Source organism: Lepidochelys olivacea, assembly GCF_965140295.1.
Source record: "Lepidochelys olivacea isolate rLepOli2 genome assembly, chromosome: 17".
NCBI lineage: Eukaryota > Metazoa > Chordata > Testudines > Cheloniidae > Lepidochelys > Lepidochelys olivacea.
In genome coordinates this window covers 18,978,320-18,992,815 of record NC_140427.1, presented here as the reverse complement: position 1 = coordinate 18,992,815, position 14,496 = coordinate 18,978,320, and the positions used below count along the sequence as shown (strand labels likewise).

At 47.8% G+C, this 14,496-nt stretch overlaps 1 protein-coding gene and 1 long non-coding RNA gene across 3 annotated transcripts in view; one reads left to right on the top strand and one right to left on the bottom strand.

Annotated features, from left to right (window-relative positions):
• The window catches only part of SH2B2 (SH2B adaptor protein 2), a 66,216-nt gene extending 61,889 nt beyond the window's left edge, over positions 1-4,327 (bottom strand). Inside the window, exon 1 of the mRNA XM_084651153.1 lies at positions 4,199-4,327. The gene's annotated coding sequence lies outside the window, so the exon portion shown is untranslated. The remainder of the gene's footprint in view (positions 1-4,198) is intronic.
• LOC311532579 overlaps positions 3,841-14,496 on the top strand; it is a 114,705-nt gene continuing 104,049 nt past the window's right edge. The window contains exons 1-2 of one of the 2 annotated variants that reach the window (XR_014714410.1): positions 3,841-3,951; positions 11,623-11,693. This is a non-coding gene — a long non-coding RNA (uncharacterized lncRNA). Of the gene's footprint in view, positions 3,952-4,795; positions 4,901-11,622; positions 11,694-14,496 lie in introns of those variants that run through there. The other variant, XR_014714411.1, reaches the window with a different exon arrangement.

Below are 14,496 nucleotides of genomic sequence, written 5' to 3'. Positions count from 1 at the left end.
CCCATAAAGGAGAGAAAGCCATTCACACCACCCCAGAAAGCATCCCTTTCACTTAGCCCTCCACAGCTGCCATTTTCCTCCAGTACAGAAGGGCTGGCTGGAGCATTCCTTTGGAACTCAAAAGTCACACTTCTAGATTGAAGGAGTTTTACAGAGGATATTTCCAGATCTGCAGGTACAGCACTAGTAAAATGCAGCTGCCTCTGGAGTGGACAGCATGCTGCACAGTAGTTAGGAGGAGGGAAAAGGTGAAGACAAGAATTCTGGGTAGACTCCTACTCTCCCCATCAGTGCCAGGGTCAAGTATAAAGCAGAGAGGTCCCTACCTATCTTGGATACTTAAAAACCAATTACTCTGGGTGCATTATAAGTTCTTATTTGACAGACACAAAATACATTTCCTGGAACACTTTAAAAAAAGATGAAAGGTTTAACTGATCCTGCTGAGATTTGAACCTGTGGTTCTAGGGAGTCTAAGAATTTCATACCGGACGCAGATACCACTAAACCTTCCCCTCTAAGCTAATCGTACTGACCTTCCACTTTTCATAATTCTGGAAGAGAGAGGCAAAACACCCAACCAACCAGAGCTGGACCATATCATCAGAGTTATCATTCCTAGCATTTCACTTCTATTCCCAGTGTCCATGTAGACTATATTTTATTGGAGCAATGGTATCTGAAATACAACCTGCGGTCTGAGACATTAAGGAGCAGAGGGCAGCTAGAAAGCACAGCAAACAGCTGAAGATGCAGCTGGTACACCCAGGCTGCAGAGACTGCATACATCAAAGGTTGGCGTTTGAGGGTTTTCCCACCAGAGGCTTGGATCTCACTCTTCTTCAGGAACTGGCACTTGATGGACAGTTCCCAGGTGGCAAAAGAGAGAACAGTGACAGCAGAGGTGTGTGTGCAGGCCTCTTTAAACTTAAATTCTGACCACCTTTGGGATTCTCCAACATCCTCTTACAGGGTTTCCTCATTTCCTTCACATAAGTGAAAACAAAAAACTCTGACCTCATTTTCTCTCTCAGAGCTCAACTCACAGGGCTAGACCAGCAGCTAGCTCCTGATGATATGGATCAGTATTGGAACCATACTAAGGAAAGCGGAGACCAGAGCTGCAATTTGGACCATCGGAGAAGAAACTATGTGCATTAGGAGGTTGACAATCCCACTCTCCATTACACAAGAACATAGATCCTGTATCTACCCAGCATGTGAATGAGGCAAAAATGGGGATATGAATAAGTAGCTCCAAGTTCTAGACATATGTATTAACGAAACAGATGGGAGAGGACTGCTGATAGAATCAGCGTGGGCATGTGACCTTTGTCCATCACTGCGATGGAGAAGAACCACCAATGAAGCCAGCAGAATCTCTGTGCCATTTCCCAGGCAAAAGCCAGATGGAATGGGGTCAAGGAACACAGAGGACTTGAGTTGGTACCAACTTCCTCAATAACCTGACCCAAAAAGGAAGCATTAGACAGGATGCTATCTGGGAAGTTTGTCAGCATCAAGAAATGGTTGACAGCAACTGTTTGATACAAGAGGGACCCCAGAGACCAAGGAATGGCAGGAAATTGGAGTGGTCTTAGCAGAGGGAAGCAGATGGGACATACACACGCATATACAGAAGACCCCAAGAGATGAGGTAATGAGGCCAAAAAAGGAGGGAGAGCAGAAAGAAGACAAGTTGGGGGAACTGTAACAGAAAAATCATCAAAATTCCAAACCTAGAGAAAAATCGTGAACATGAGCAACTAGAGAGAAGGAGGGCAACATGTTTTAAAACAAAAGCCATTGCAAGTTATCTCAAAACACACTTTCACAGCAGATTCAGCAGCACAGGGAATGAGCATCAGCTCCAAAGGAAGTTATTACAGGACGGACCACACTGGCACTAACTAACTAAGTAAATACAGAGTTAGCTTTCATTAGCTAACTGAGACAGAGAGTGAAGTAAAGGGGAAAACCCAAGGAGAAAGGCAGCCCTTGACATACAGTACAAATTAGCAGACACGCAAATGCATTGGTTTCCAATTAATAGTGAGATATGCCAGACATCCTACAGTTAGAGACAGGAAAGGAGTAAGTGACTTAAATAAAAGTAAGTTGGTTAACGGACATATCTGGGTGCGAGGCAGCGTTATATCAAAACACCATGCGTGCTGCTGAGCAGCACGCAGGACTATTCACTACATACAGATGTGAAAGACAAGAGACAATACAAGCCTGAAAATACCAAAGGAGAGGGGCTCGGATTTTCAGGAGAGTGGCATAGGAGCACACGACCCACTGATTTTCAGTGGAACTAGTTCTCCTACGTCATTCAGATGCTTTTGATACTCTACCTAAGGAACATAAGAAGCTGTGACATGTACTAGAACAAACATTCGCTTTTTGTGGATAAGATAAAGGTTGCTATATGCAAGGATTCTGAGCAGCAATGGAGAGGGTAGTTTAGAGGCGTTTGGAATGATCTTAATGATCAGCTCCTGAAGTTCATTCATCCTCCCATAACATGGTCTCAATAAGGATCCATTTCAAACCCCTAAAGCATGGGTCTATTGTATTCCAGTCCAACTTGTTACAAAACAGCATCAGCAGAAACTGGAGATAAACAGAACTGCCACAAAGTCCCGGCGCTGCCCAAAGGCATGGGTCTGATTCTCTCACTTACACAATGCAAATCAGGAGCAATTTCCCTAAAATCAGCAGTTACACCAGTGCAAAATCAGGACAAGAAAGAGGAGAATCAGGCCCATTGACTGCAAGGGGAGTTGCAGGTGCTCCGTATTTCTCAGGATCAGGCCCACAGGAGGGAAAACAACTTGCTAAAAGGGAAATGCAAATCTCTCCAAAGAAGAGAGCCCTGTGAGCAATAGGGAAACCCATGAGGCCCTAGAAAACTGTACTTAAAGGGCTAAGCATGTTTTTTGTATATTAATTAACACACACACACACACACACACATACACACACACACACCTTGAACCTGCAAAGTACCAAGCACCCATTCATTTCCCTGGTAAGTGGAGATGCCCTGCACCTTGCAAACTCAGGCCCTAAATAAGGAAAGAGAAATACCACCAACCTCTTTTATTTACCAATAATAAAAGTCTGCCAAGCAATCACACAAGTTACACCTCTCTCCACATCCTACTAGCCCAAAAATTCATACCTGTTGTCTGAGGTCCCCAGCCTGGACCTTGAGACCCCAGGCAGCTCTGAAGACTGCTGGAAGTTCAGACCCCATACATTTTACCTGATCAAATATTTAAACAAAACAAATCTACCTACATACAATGCCACAGTTGCATCATTACAGACCTAGTTTACAGCCACTCAGGGCTGTCATCGAGATTTAGTGTCTCTTAAAAAAAAAAAGGGAGAGAGAGAAAGAGAGTGAGTAGCTAGAGATGTGGAATTGCCAACAAGCAAGAAGGACAGCCGTCCATCCACAGCTGTCAAGACAGACAGCAGAATCAAGCCAGGAGCCCGCTGCTGTATGGTTTATCCTTGCTCTGTAACCCTTTCCTCCACTTAAAGCAGCCAGGTAGACACCTGAGCATAACCTCCAGCAGGATCCGGGGCGGGGAGTCCTTGTCATTTGTCTCATAAGGGACACGACATCAACCAGCAGCTAAACGGTAACCTCAATCGATCATGCAGCAATAGGTGAGGGGGGGCTGTGGGACACTGCGATACAGTACCAGGATTCCCCCTCCCTCAGCCCTGCCCCGTTCTCAAAGCACAGCCCCGAAGCAATGCAAGCGGGGCCCCCAATAGAAACCTTTCATTAAATCGCCAGCAGGGCTCCATTGATAGGAACAATCCTTCCCAGCGAACGCCCGCTGCCCCAGAGCCACGGGGGCTCGGAGTAGCCTCCCCCCGCATTTGGGTCCCTGGAGTAACAAGGGCGCTCCACGGTCGGCAGAAGGCGAGGTGGGCAGTGATTTGCAAGGAGGTGGAGGGATCCCCCCCGCTGGTTATTTGCTGGGGGGGGGGGGAGGAACAGCAGCACGGCAAGGGGACGGGGGGCTCCGTTCTCCTCGCTCCAAGCAGCGGACGCCCCCCGCAGACCAGCCTCCCCCCAGATCCTAGCCACGGCACCGCGCGAGCCCCGGGGGGGGAGGCGGCGGCTGGCGGCTCGGTTGCGAGCCCCGGCCGGCGGGGCGGGGGAGGCACTTACTGGGCTCGGAGGCTCATTGCACGGGAGCGGGGCTGGTGGCTTCTCCCGGGCGCTGGCGGCGGCGGCGGCGGCGGGGGGACCCCACGGGCGGGCCCGGCTCCTGTGGATGCGGGCGGAGACAGATGCCGGGCAGCCCCTGCGCGCCGCAACTGGAGCGCGGCGGCCGGCCCGGCCCGGCCCCCTGCTCCTCCCACTGCCCGGCGGGGCGTAAAGGGCCCCGGCGCTGGGGCGGCTGGGCCAGTCGGCGCCCGGCGCTGCAGCCCGGGCGGGACCGTAGCCCCGCGCGGGCCCCGGACCCGCTCCTGAAGCGGGCGGGCGGGCGCGGCCAGCGTGCAGCGACGAGCACCCTGGTGCCGCCGGTCTCAAGCCTCTTCTGCCCCCGGGTCCTGGAGCTGACCCAGGTGCTGCGTGGACACCGGCTTCAGGAGGGAGCCGATCCCCGGCTTCTTGGCGGGATGAGACGGGGGTGGCGGGGAGGGCGGAGAAGGGGGCACTGGCTGCTGCCCCCTCAGAAGTCTGCTGGATTTTGGTCATAACTAAAACCGGCCGCCCCAGAGGCCTGTGTACCCCGAGAGGACCTCGGCGTGGACAGTATGTTCTCAACACAAAACAGCCAATGTTTCCAGCACTTACTGATCGATATCTCTGATGACTCCATGAGGCATCAAAGAAACCAGATCCACTTCTCCTGGTCACCAAGAGGTGGGCAAAACACTGCAGCTACATGAAGGGGGCTGTGTATTTATGTGTGCAGTGACCAGTGACCTCTCTAGGTCAGTGTTTTTTGGTGGGGGCCCTTGTAATTCACATTTGCTGCTCTAGCTCCATTTTTATATGGCCCCTCCCAAATATTTATCCTCACTATGTCCCTGTTAGGTCCCCATTTTGAAGATGAGGAACAGAGAGATTAAGGCCCAGACCCTCAAATGTACTTAGGCACCTAACTCCCATTGGTAAGCTGGGTCTAAATGACCTTGGGCAAGTCATATAGGAAGGTTGGGGGTCAGTTCCTGGCTCTGCCCAGAGTCCCATTTCGGTGCCCTGACCACTAGCCCATCCTTCCTCTCTGCTCATGGGCTGCTCAGTCAAGGAGACTAGCTGTGTAAGTAAGGCTTATTCCTGAGCATAAGGGTTTATGGGGCAAGACCTAAGGATGGTAAAGCACCTTTCAGCTGAGGATGATCATTACAGAAGAGAGACCAGGCACATGGGGTAATATCTTTCATTGGACCAACTTGTGTTGGTGAAAGAGCCACTTTTGAGCTATGCAGGGCTCTTGGTTAGGTCTGGGTTCATCCACCTTGTGTCTCTAATATCCTGGGACCATCAGGGCTACAACACTTTTACCTAAGAGATATTCAAGGTGGTGTTGTATGGAGACTGTGGTGACTAAGTGGAATGGGGCTTTCAGTTAAAGTCAAAGAGTATTCAGTAAAGGTTGATGACTACAGGTAATTTAAGTTAAGTGGTTGTCATTTTTGTGTTTGGGAGTAGCTAGACTCAGGGAATTTTCCATTCATTGTTTTCTCACTCTTCCGTCACCAACCAACATTGACTGCCATTGCGTGTCTGCATGGTGATGTACTTTTCTCTCCCAAACATCGTCATCGTTTAGGCCCAGATTCACAAGGTATCTTGGCTCCTAGCTTCCGTTGAAGGCAGTGGAAGTTAGGAGTCAAAATAATTACCTGGGTGGATCTGGGCCATAACTCTTATGCTTTATAGCAACGTACAAACTAACTCACTGAGCTTCGCAACACTCCTATGAGGTGAAGAAATAGTATCCTCATTCTACAGATGGAGAAACTCAGGCACCAAGAAGCAAAATGATTCACCCCAGACCACACTCTCAATTACTGGAATTAGAATTTAGGAATTTCTTTAATCTGTACTTCCTCTGCAAGCTACGCTGCTTGCACCAAACAATCCAAGACACAATGGGCCTATATCCTGATTCAGGTCCTACAAGACATTATAACCCTGAGTCATCTGTAATGATCTTTTTAAAATTCTGTTGCAGACTGGGGGTATGGAGGGGTGGTTACGATGTCTGAATCTTGCTATTCACTTGCCCCTATGTTACATCATGTGTCTTCAGCCTTCATCCTTTTTGCCATTAATGATTATTAGTCATAGCCATAATTAATATATTTGAATGTGCAAATAAAGAAATAATGCCCTGATCCTGCAGTGAGATGTGTGTACAGAGACCATTGCAGCTGCAAGAAACCCCGTTGGACAAATTGGGGTTGTGTACCTTTCATTTTAAACACTGAGGTCTATGTTCATGAATACTAAGTATTCTCACCAAAAGGCCTGTTACTAGGTCAGCATATGGTATGATCCCACACCAAACATTTCTGCATAGCGGATAAGTTAGTAGAGCACATGTCTGAAGTTTCAGCAGGGCATCGTTATCCCCTTAAGGGCAGTCAGCTGTGTACCCAGGTGTGCAATCAGGAGTGCCCAGAAGAGAGCAGTAGCACGTTCAGCTTTTAGCTTCTCTGAACTGACCATGGCAGAGTTTATTGTGGTTTTCTTGGAAATAACCACTTGTGTTGAGCTTGGAAAAGGATCTTCTGGGATTTGTTGTTCTTCTCTGCATCTGTAAAGTAGGAGCAGTACCCCAGGAGAGGTTTTGGGGGAGGGCACCATGTGCCCCTTCTGCGGCTCATCACTTGTAAGGTGAAAGGGATATCTTGCCTCACGAAGTCTACGGATGGATAATATTAATCCTTGAAGAGCCAAAGGAATTTGACTTCACGTAGACACCCTCAGGTATGTAGCCTGAGCCATAAGCTGACTGAGAACTGATCTGCTGCCCCTTGTAAAGCCTTCTGGATCCTGTTTCTGGTTGGAGATTGCTTTTTAAATAAGGAACTGAGGTTAGCACAAGGACCGTAGAGCTAAAGTTGTCTCCTGTGCTTGCCATGTTCTGAGGGATTTGGCTTCCCTCTTATACAGAGTTATAAGTTTCTCTCTGCAGGAACTAGATCATACTTAGTCCTGCCATGGGTGCAGGGGACTGGACTAGATGACCTCTCAAGGTCCCTTCCAGTCTTATGATTCTGTAACTCCAAGATAAGCCCTGTGTTTTTGTTTCACAGGCTTTAAACATCTTGTTTTGGGAAGGGGGGGGGAAGGGAATAAGAAAACAGCTTCAATTTCTGCCCTCCAGGAACTGAAACCCTCTTGGAAGATGAGGGCCAAAACTTTGAGAAGTGTCTGCTGCCTTTCAGATGCTCAGCTTTAGCCCCCTTGGTGCTGACTTTCAGAGGTGCTGAAGATCCATCGCTCCACCCAAAGTCAATGGGAACTGGGCACACTCAGCACCTCTGAAAAGGGGCTGGGCACCCAGAACTGCTGAAAGATTTGGTCCAGGCCTTTTATTTTCTCAGCCCCGTTTAGGCATCAGACGTGCCTGGTGGCCAAAACACACACACACACCTCACAAACGCTACAACCCACACATGCCCCTTAATGTCTTTGCCCTGCCCTTAGGGGAGAATCCTTGGCTATCAGGGGTGGAAGGGACCTCAGGAGGGCATCTCGTCCAACCCCCTGCTCAAAGCAGGGCCGATCCCCAATTTTTGCCCCAGATCCCTAAATGGCCCCCTCAAGGATTGAACTCACAGCCCTGGGTTTAACAGGCCAATGCTCCAGCCACCGAGCTATCCCTCCGCTATATAATGCTCTACTGCAGTGTGAGAATAACTGGCAAGCTGCTGCCTGTGTGTGGCTTGTGACTGGTATTGAGAAGCCTGCACAGCTGGAGCCCAGGACATCAGAAGGGCCAGATCTATGTAAATCAGTATAGCGCCATCGACTTCAGTGGCATTAGGCTGATGAAAACCCGGAGCCTCTGCTGCTGGACACTGGCTGAAGGACTGTCCCAACATGTGCCCTTCTCCCACCCACCCCCCTCCCCCAGCTGCCCTCTCCACGTGACTCGTGTGAAGGGAAAGCTCAGCAATAGCATAGCTTTATTCTAGAGCAATAAAGACAAAGTTTTTGTCACGGATATTTTTAGTAAAAGTCATGGACAGGTCATGTGCAATAAACAAAAATCCATGGAAGCCTGTGACCTGTCCCTGACAAAAGGGGTAGGCAGGTTCAGCCACCGCTGCTGCTTGGCCCCCCACCGCTGCAGTGTGTGGGAGCTGTGGGGTCCCACTGCCCATGGGGCTCAGCTGCTGCCGGGTACTCTCACCCCCAGGGCAGCTGGGAGCTGCAGGGGCCGCCGGCTGCGGCTGGGCAGCTGCAGGGTCCCCTCCACCACCAAGGGGGGAGCTGCGAGGGTGGGGCTGGCTTGGCGCTCCAGCCCTGGGGCAGAAAATATCAGAGAGGTCGATGGAAGTCATGGATTCATGCCACTTCAGGGCAGTAATATACTTTCCTCACAGGAGTGTTTTGATGCCTAATTAATGTTTGTCAGGAGCATGGAGATACATGCCTGAATGTGTTTGTGGCAAAATCAGGCTACTTTGGAGTAAGCACAACATCTGTGTCATTTCCTTCTGGCCCCTTTGCTTGGGCCATTGACTCTCCCCCAAAAAGCATCTTCCCCCATTCATGTACATTTAAATATTTAAAGAAAATATTAGACAATCAATAGCCTCTTAGTCTGAGATTTCATTACGGGTTTCATTGCACTTGGTATTTATTGCCTTGGGAGTGCTGGGGTCTGCTACATTTGGTGGTAACTGTAAGGAGATAATGCTTTAGCCCTGTTGTTCACACAGGAGATCAACTGGCGCTAAACAAAGGTTTGACAAGTTATCACTGGTGTAGCTAGCCTCATGTTCCATCCTGCAGGGGGAAATTTCAGCACCAAATTAATCCCCATCCTGATAACTAGAGCAGTGGTATCTCTGAAAGGTTGTGCAGGGTGAGCACTGCCTGTCCTTCTTTGAAACTGATACACCAGGGGTTCTCAGCCTGGGGTATCACAAACCAGTGTCAAAGGGTCCTGGCTGTAGTAATCTGCATGGAACTTGGAGGAAAGAGTTTGGAGGAGGAACCAGGAAGCTAGTCTGTGTGCACATGGCTGGAATACTACCTGCAAAGAGCTGGTTTAGTTTTAGAAACATGGAGTCCTCAACCTCTGCTACATGAAACAATGACCACTCTGCTCTTCCCATATTGCTAAGTGGGATTGAGTTGGGGGGATCCCAGCTAGATGTGAAAGTGGCTTCAGGGGTGGATAGTGCAGGATCGAACCCTACCTGTTTGCATACTGCTGTGGAAAGAATCCCTTTTCAGCTGGATGACTGCACGGAAGTCAGGGAATCGTCTTATGTTCTAAGCCATCCGCATTTTGGGCTGTCCCAATTTTCACATGTACACTAAGCCCAAGTGTCATTTTTATAGTACCCTAGATATGCCACAATGTGGATTAATTGAAATTCTGGTCATGGTGAATATATTTATGTGCCACTCTAGGCCCACTTACTGAGGGCCTGATCCCAAGTCACGGAGGTCACTGGAAGTCCTATTGACCTCCAATAGTCATATGAACCCTTTACCAGAACTCTCTTCATAGTCTCAATCTGTAAAGGCTTCTGCACAGTGCTATTCACTTCAAATTCTGCTTTTGTCCCCATGGGATCCTATTACCATAAGAACTTTTAAAAATCCCCAGCTTTTATTAAACATCACTCGAGAGCAAACATGGCTTTTTTTTTTTTAAAGCTTAAAGTAAATGCCCTGAATAAAGAATATGCAGTGTTGTTGTAACCGCATTGGTAGCGGGATATTAGAGAGACAGGCTGGGTGAGGTAATAGCTTTTGTTGGACCAACTGCTGTATTTAGCTGTGACACTGTGAGTACATTTCCCAGATCTGAAGACGAGCTCTGTGTAAGTGTGAAAGTTTCTCTCTCTCACCTACAGAGGTTGGTCCTCACCCACCTTGTCTCTCTGAATAAGGAGAGCAGTTCTGATTTGGCAGATAGCTCGGTGGCTGCCATATGCTAGCGAACTCTGAGCTCGCACTCCGAAGAGTTGTTAAAAGGGGCTTACTTGCTTACTAGAGGGATGGTTCTGCTGGGATAATATGCATGCTTCTCTCGTGCCTTGACTTCACAGACATCGTGACTTGTGCCTCACAACATCCCGGTGAGGTCTGCAGTCAGCTGTTATCACTTCTCAGGTGGACAAGTCAAGGCACAGGAAGTTTGGACAGAAGGGAGTGGTAGAGTTGGGTAGAGAATGATCATTCCAGTTCAAGGAGATTTTTGAGATCTGGTTTTGTTCCAGTTCCTAACAAAACCCCCAAATTACAAAATTTTCCTAAATGGAATTACCATTCTCTGCCTAGCCCTGCTGGGAGCCCTGTCTCCAGGGCATGGCACCTGGTGGGCTACTCTGTGGTTGCGGACACTGTGCCCTGGGCTGATGAAGAACTGGGAGCCAGGGCTTCCAGGCTCTCAGCTTCCATAGCCTGGCCACCGGCGGGTGAGCCGGCAGGAAACCAGGCAGGTTTCAAAACTTGTCTGGCAGGTAGGGTTTCATCAGACACCTGCCTGGCTTCTGGCAGAACTTTCTCAAAATGAACACAATCCTGCAGTGTTTTTTTTTGTTTTGTTTTAATTTTGCTAATTCAGCAAATTCTGTTTCATTTTTTTTTTTTTCCTGATCACGAGAGTGAGTGGTCAGCTGAGAGCTTGTGTAAGGAACTGAGGAAGAGGAAATTTTTAAAGTCAGTGTTTGGCTGTATCAAGATCTCCGAGAGCCCAGTGGCTTGTGCATGCCAAGGGAGCAGAGAAGGGAAGCCCCCCCACTGTCTCCTTTAGAAGGGATAAGGGTTGCCCCAGGTGCGCAAATGCTAGTTGTGTCAGGGGCATGACTAAGTCAGGAGGTGCAGGTTAAGGTGCAGAAACATCAGTCCGTACAATCTGTGCTCCCTGAAAACTGACTACATGCAGGAAAGGGACTCACCTGCCCACAGGCTGAGCTGTCTGCTAGAGAGAACTGGGACTTGCTGAAGACTTGCTTAGGGGGTGAGGAAAGTTGTGGGGGAAGAGGTGGGCAGGATTGGGGTGCAGGTTTCAGGGTGGGGCTGAAATGGGTGTGACCTTCTTGGAGAGAAGTTGTTATACAGCACCCAACAAAACTGGGGCTGTACATCATAAGACAACCAGAAGAAAGCAGTTGTCAGGCTGAGGCAATGAAGACTCGGAAAGGGGCTCCCTTACCCTCTCTTAACAGGGTCTGTGAACCTTAGGGGGTGGGGTGGGATGACTTCACTGAGGTGCCACCTCACCTCATTCCCCCAGCGATGAACTCGAGAGGCCAGTACCTAGGAGTGGAGCCCTCTCTCTGCTAGTCAGGGTCAGCATTGTGCTCTGCGTGCTTTCCAAGAACCCTCAGGGACTCCGCTGGCACTGTTCTTAACCTCATGCTTGATCTTTTGTCTCTCTCCAGGAATTGTGAATTGCTTTTCGGCTCCAGAGGCTGCTCTCCGGGAAGGCGTCGGGGTGTAAGAGTGTGATCTGGTAAGTGGCTTTTGATAAGGATCGTTAAACACTACAAAACTAAGACACGGAGCCCTGTTGATAAGTGTAAGGGCCTTTCTCTTCCTGGCCATGAATACTGCTGGTTTTGGGATTAATATGGAGGAGTTTTTGAGGACTGAGATTACTGATCATCGGGAGATGAGTCCACTGATAACAGGTGACCACGAGGCTTTGCTGGAGGGCTGGCAGATCAAAATGGCCTTGATAATGGGAGTGACATAGCTTTATGGAAGTGCGTATACCTCAAAAGTTTCTCCACTGAAATGTTTGGATTGAGAGGCAGTGTGGTCTAGTGGATAGGCCACTGGACTGGGACTCAGGAGCCTTGGATTGTACTTCTGGCTCTGCCACTGATTTGTCGTGTGATTTTGGGCAAGTCACTTCCCTTTGTTTTCCCTCTGGCTTTTTGTCTTTCCATTTAGACTGAAAACTCTTCAGGGCAGGTACAAGCTATGTGGATGCTGTGGTGTCTGCTCCGGTGGTGGCCCAATCTTGATTGGGGCCTTTTGAGGCCTAGGCACTACTGCAATACAGATGAAAATGAGCTATTTACTCTAGGTTATACTGGCTTTGATTTGTGCACCTATTTAGGTTTCTAGATTGGAGCAGCTGTCGTTCTCAGCTGTTTTGGTAAATTTGTTTAGTTTGCTATTTAGAGGGGTTTATATACATGTTTTGCTTCTCATAGTTCCACCAGCTTTTCACTGTACTTTCTATGTCATTTTGTGGAGTCTGTTAGAGAAAAGTTTATTCGGATCCAGTTGCATGGTCACTGTATATAATCCATCAGTTAAGCACATGGGGCTGATCCCATGGAGCCTTTTTCACTCTCTGTAGGGCAGGCGTCGATTCATATTCTCGGGTACGTAGGAGAAAGGGGACGTCCACAGAGGGATGCTGTATTTTGGTTTAAATGCTGCTTCTCGTGCCAGTAATAATCACGTGCAATTCTAGAGAGGAAGGAAGCATGGCCTTGTGGTTAAGACATGGGACTGGGACAGACTTCTTGCGTGACCTTGGGCATGTCCCTTCATCACTGTGTCTCATGTCCTCCTCTGTAAAATGCAGATCAGAATCCTTTCTTTCTCACACCCTTTTGCTATCTTGCCTATTTCAACTGTAAGCCCTTCAGGGCAGGGACTGTCTTATTATATGTACATATAGTGCCTAGTGCAAGCAAACTTGGTTGCGGTCTCCAGATGCTACTGTAATATAAACGATAATCTTACTTCCTCCCTAAAGACTCTACTAGAACAAACAATTTCCATCCAAGAGTCGTTGACAGAAAATGGTTATTTTGTTGATGTGGAAACTTCCAGGGGAAATGTCCTGTTTTTGCCAATAAATACATAAAATAAATATTGTGACAAACTGGTTTTTCTTATGCTTGGAAATTGCTGCGGGGGTGTGGTCGTGGAGAACTAGTTTTCTGCTCAGCTCTACTAGATGTGTTTGGCTGACTTCTACCCTTGTGGTTTTGGGTGGTAGTTGGTGGGTTGGTTTGGTTTTTTTTTTTTTTTTTAAACCCCTGGTTTCACTTCTTCAGCTTAGAACAAGATTTTTGTATAAAGCAACTGACAACCTATCTGTTGACCTTCCCCTCTGTGGTGTTGCTTGCTGTACTAGATCTAACTTCTATAGTAACCCCTGATAGGCAAAAATATATATAATTTTAAACTATTTGGTAAAGCACCATACATCCCTCTGGTACTGTATTTAAAAACACCAAACAAACCTAGTAACTACCAAAGCTTACAAAAGTCCTTTCCAAGCACAGCTGTAAAATCACTGTCAGACCTTTGAAAAATCATGTTACCGAGAGCCTAAAAATGGATTTAAGGACCTAATTTTAGGTATCTGCATTTGGCCAGAGTGTATGCAAAACAGTAATGTGGAGTGGTCAGTTTAACTTTTTCCCATAAGTTTTTTCCTCATAATTTCATTAGGAACTATGTTCACAGTAGAAGGATACAGTTCACAAGTCCCTCCCCTCCCAAAGTGTTGTAAAGCATTTGTCTAAAAGTAAAATGCTAAGGGCCACGCTTGAATAGCAATAAGCTGTTTTGGGGACCCAATCCAAAGCCCAGTGGAGTCAATGAAAAGCTTCCCGTTGTCTGCAGTGGGCTTTGGTTCCAGTGCTTGGTGCAAATCTCTTGTGATGAAGATGTTGTGGGCCTGCTCTTCCTTTTGCACTGTTTTTATAACTCCACTGGTTGCAATGAAGAGTTACTCCTGATTGACACCGGTATGAGGTCAGGATCAGGCCCTCCTTCATACTTGGGTATCATGGCTCCTACAAATCACACACCAATAGCGGTCTACAGAACGTCCCAAGTGTAGCAATAAATCACTATCCTGGATTCATAGCTAAACCCTTTAAAGGAATAAACTTGTAAGTCGAGCAAAGTGTAACATGTTGAAACACAGCCTTCTGTTAAATGGTCATTGAATAAACCTAATATCTGCTTGCTTCTGCCAATTCTAATTATAGAGCTAATTTTTGTCTTATTAAAAAAAAAATACCCTAAAAACCTCTATAAGGAATACACTTAGTGCAGCAAGCCTATGGAAGAAGCGGTGGCTGGACTTTCACTTTGAGCTTTGACAGTGTGCACGTGCAATCTTTTGCCTAAAAGCATCTGTGGGCCCAGACAACCCCAACAGTGGCAGCATTTCCAGTATGTGCTGCGGCTTTGGTGATGCTCTGGTCACCACAAAGTTGTGGCTTTATTTTATTCTTCCCTTGGAGTTGGGCTGGTATTTTGTCTCTCTCTTTATTCCC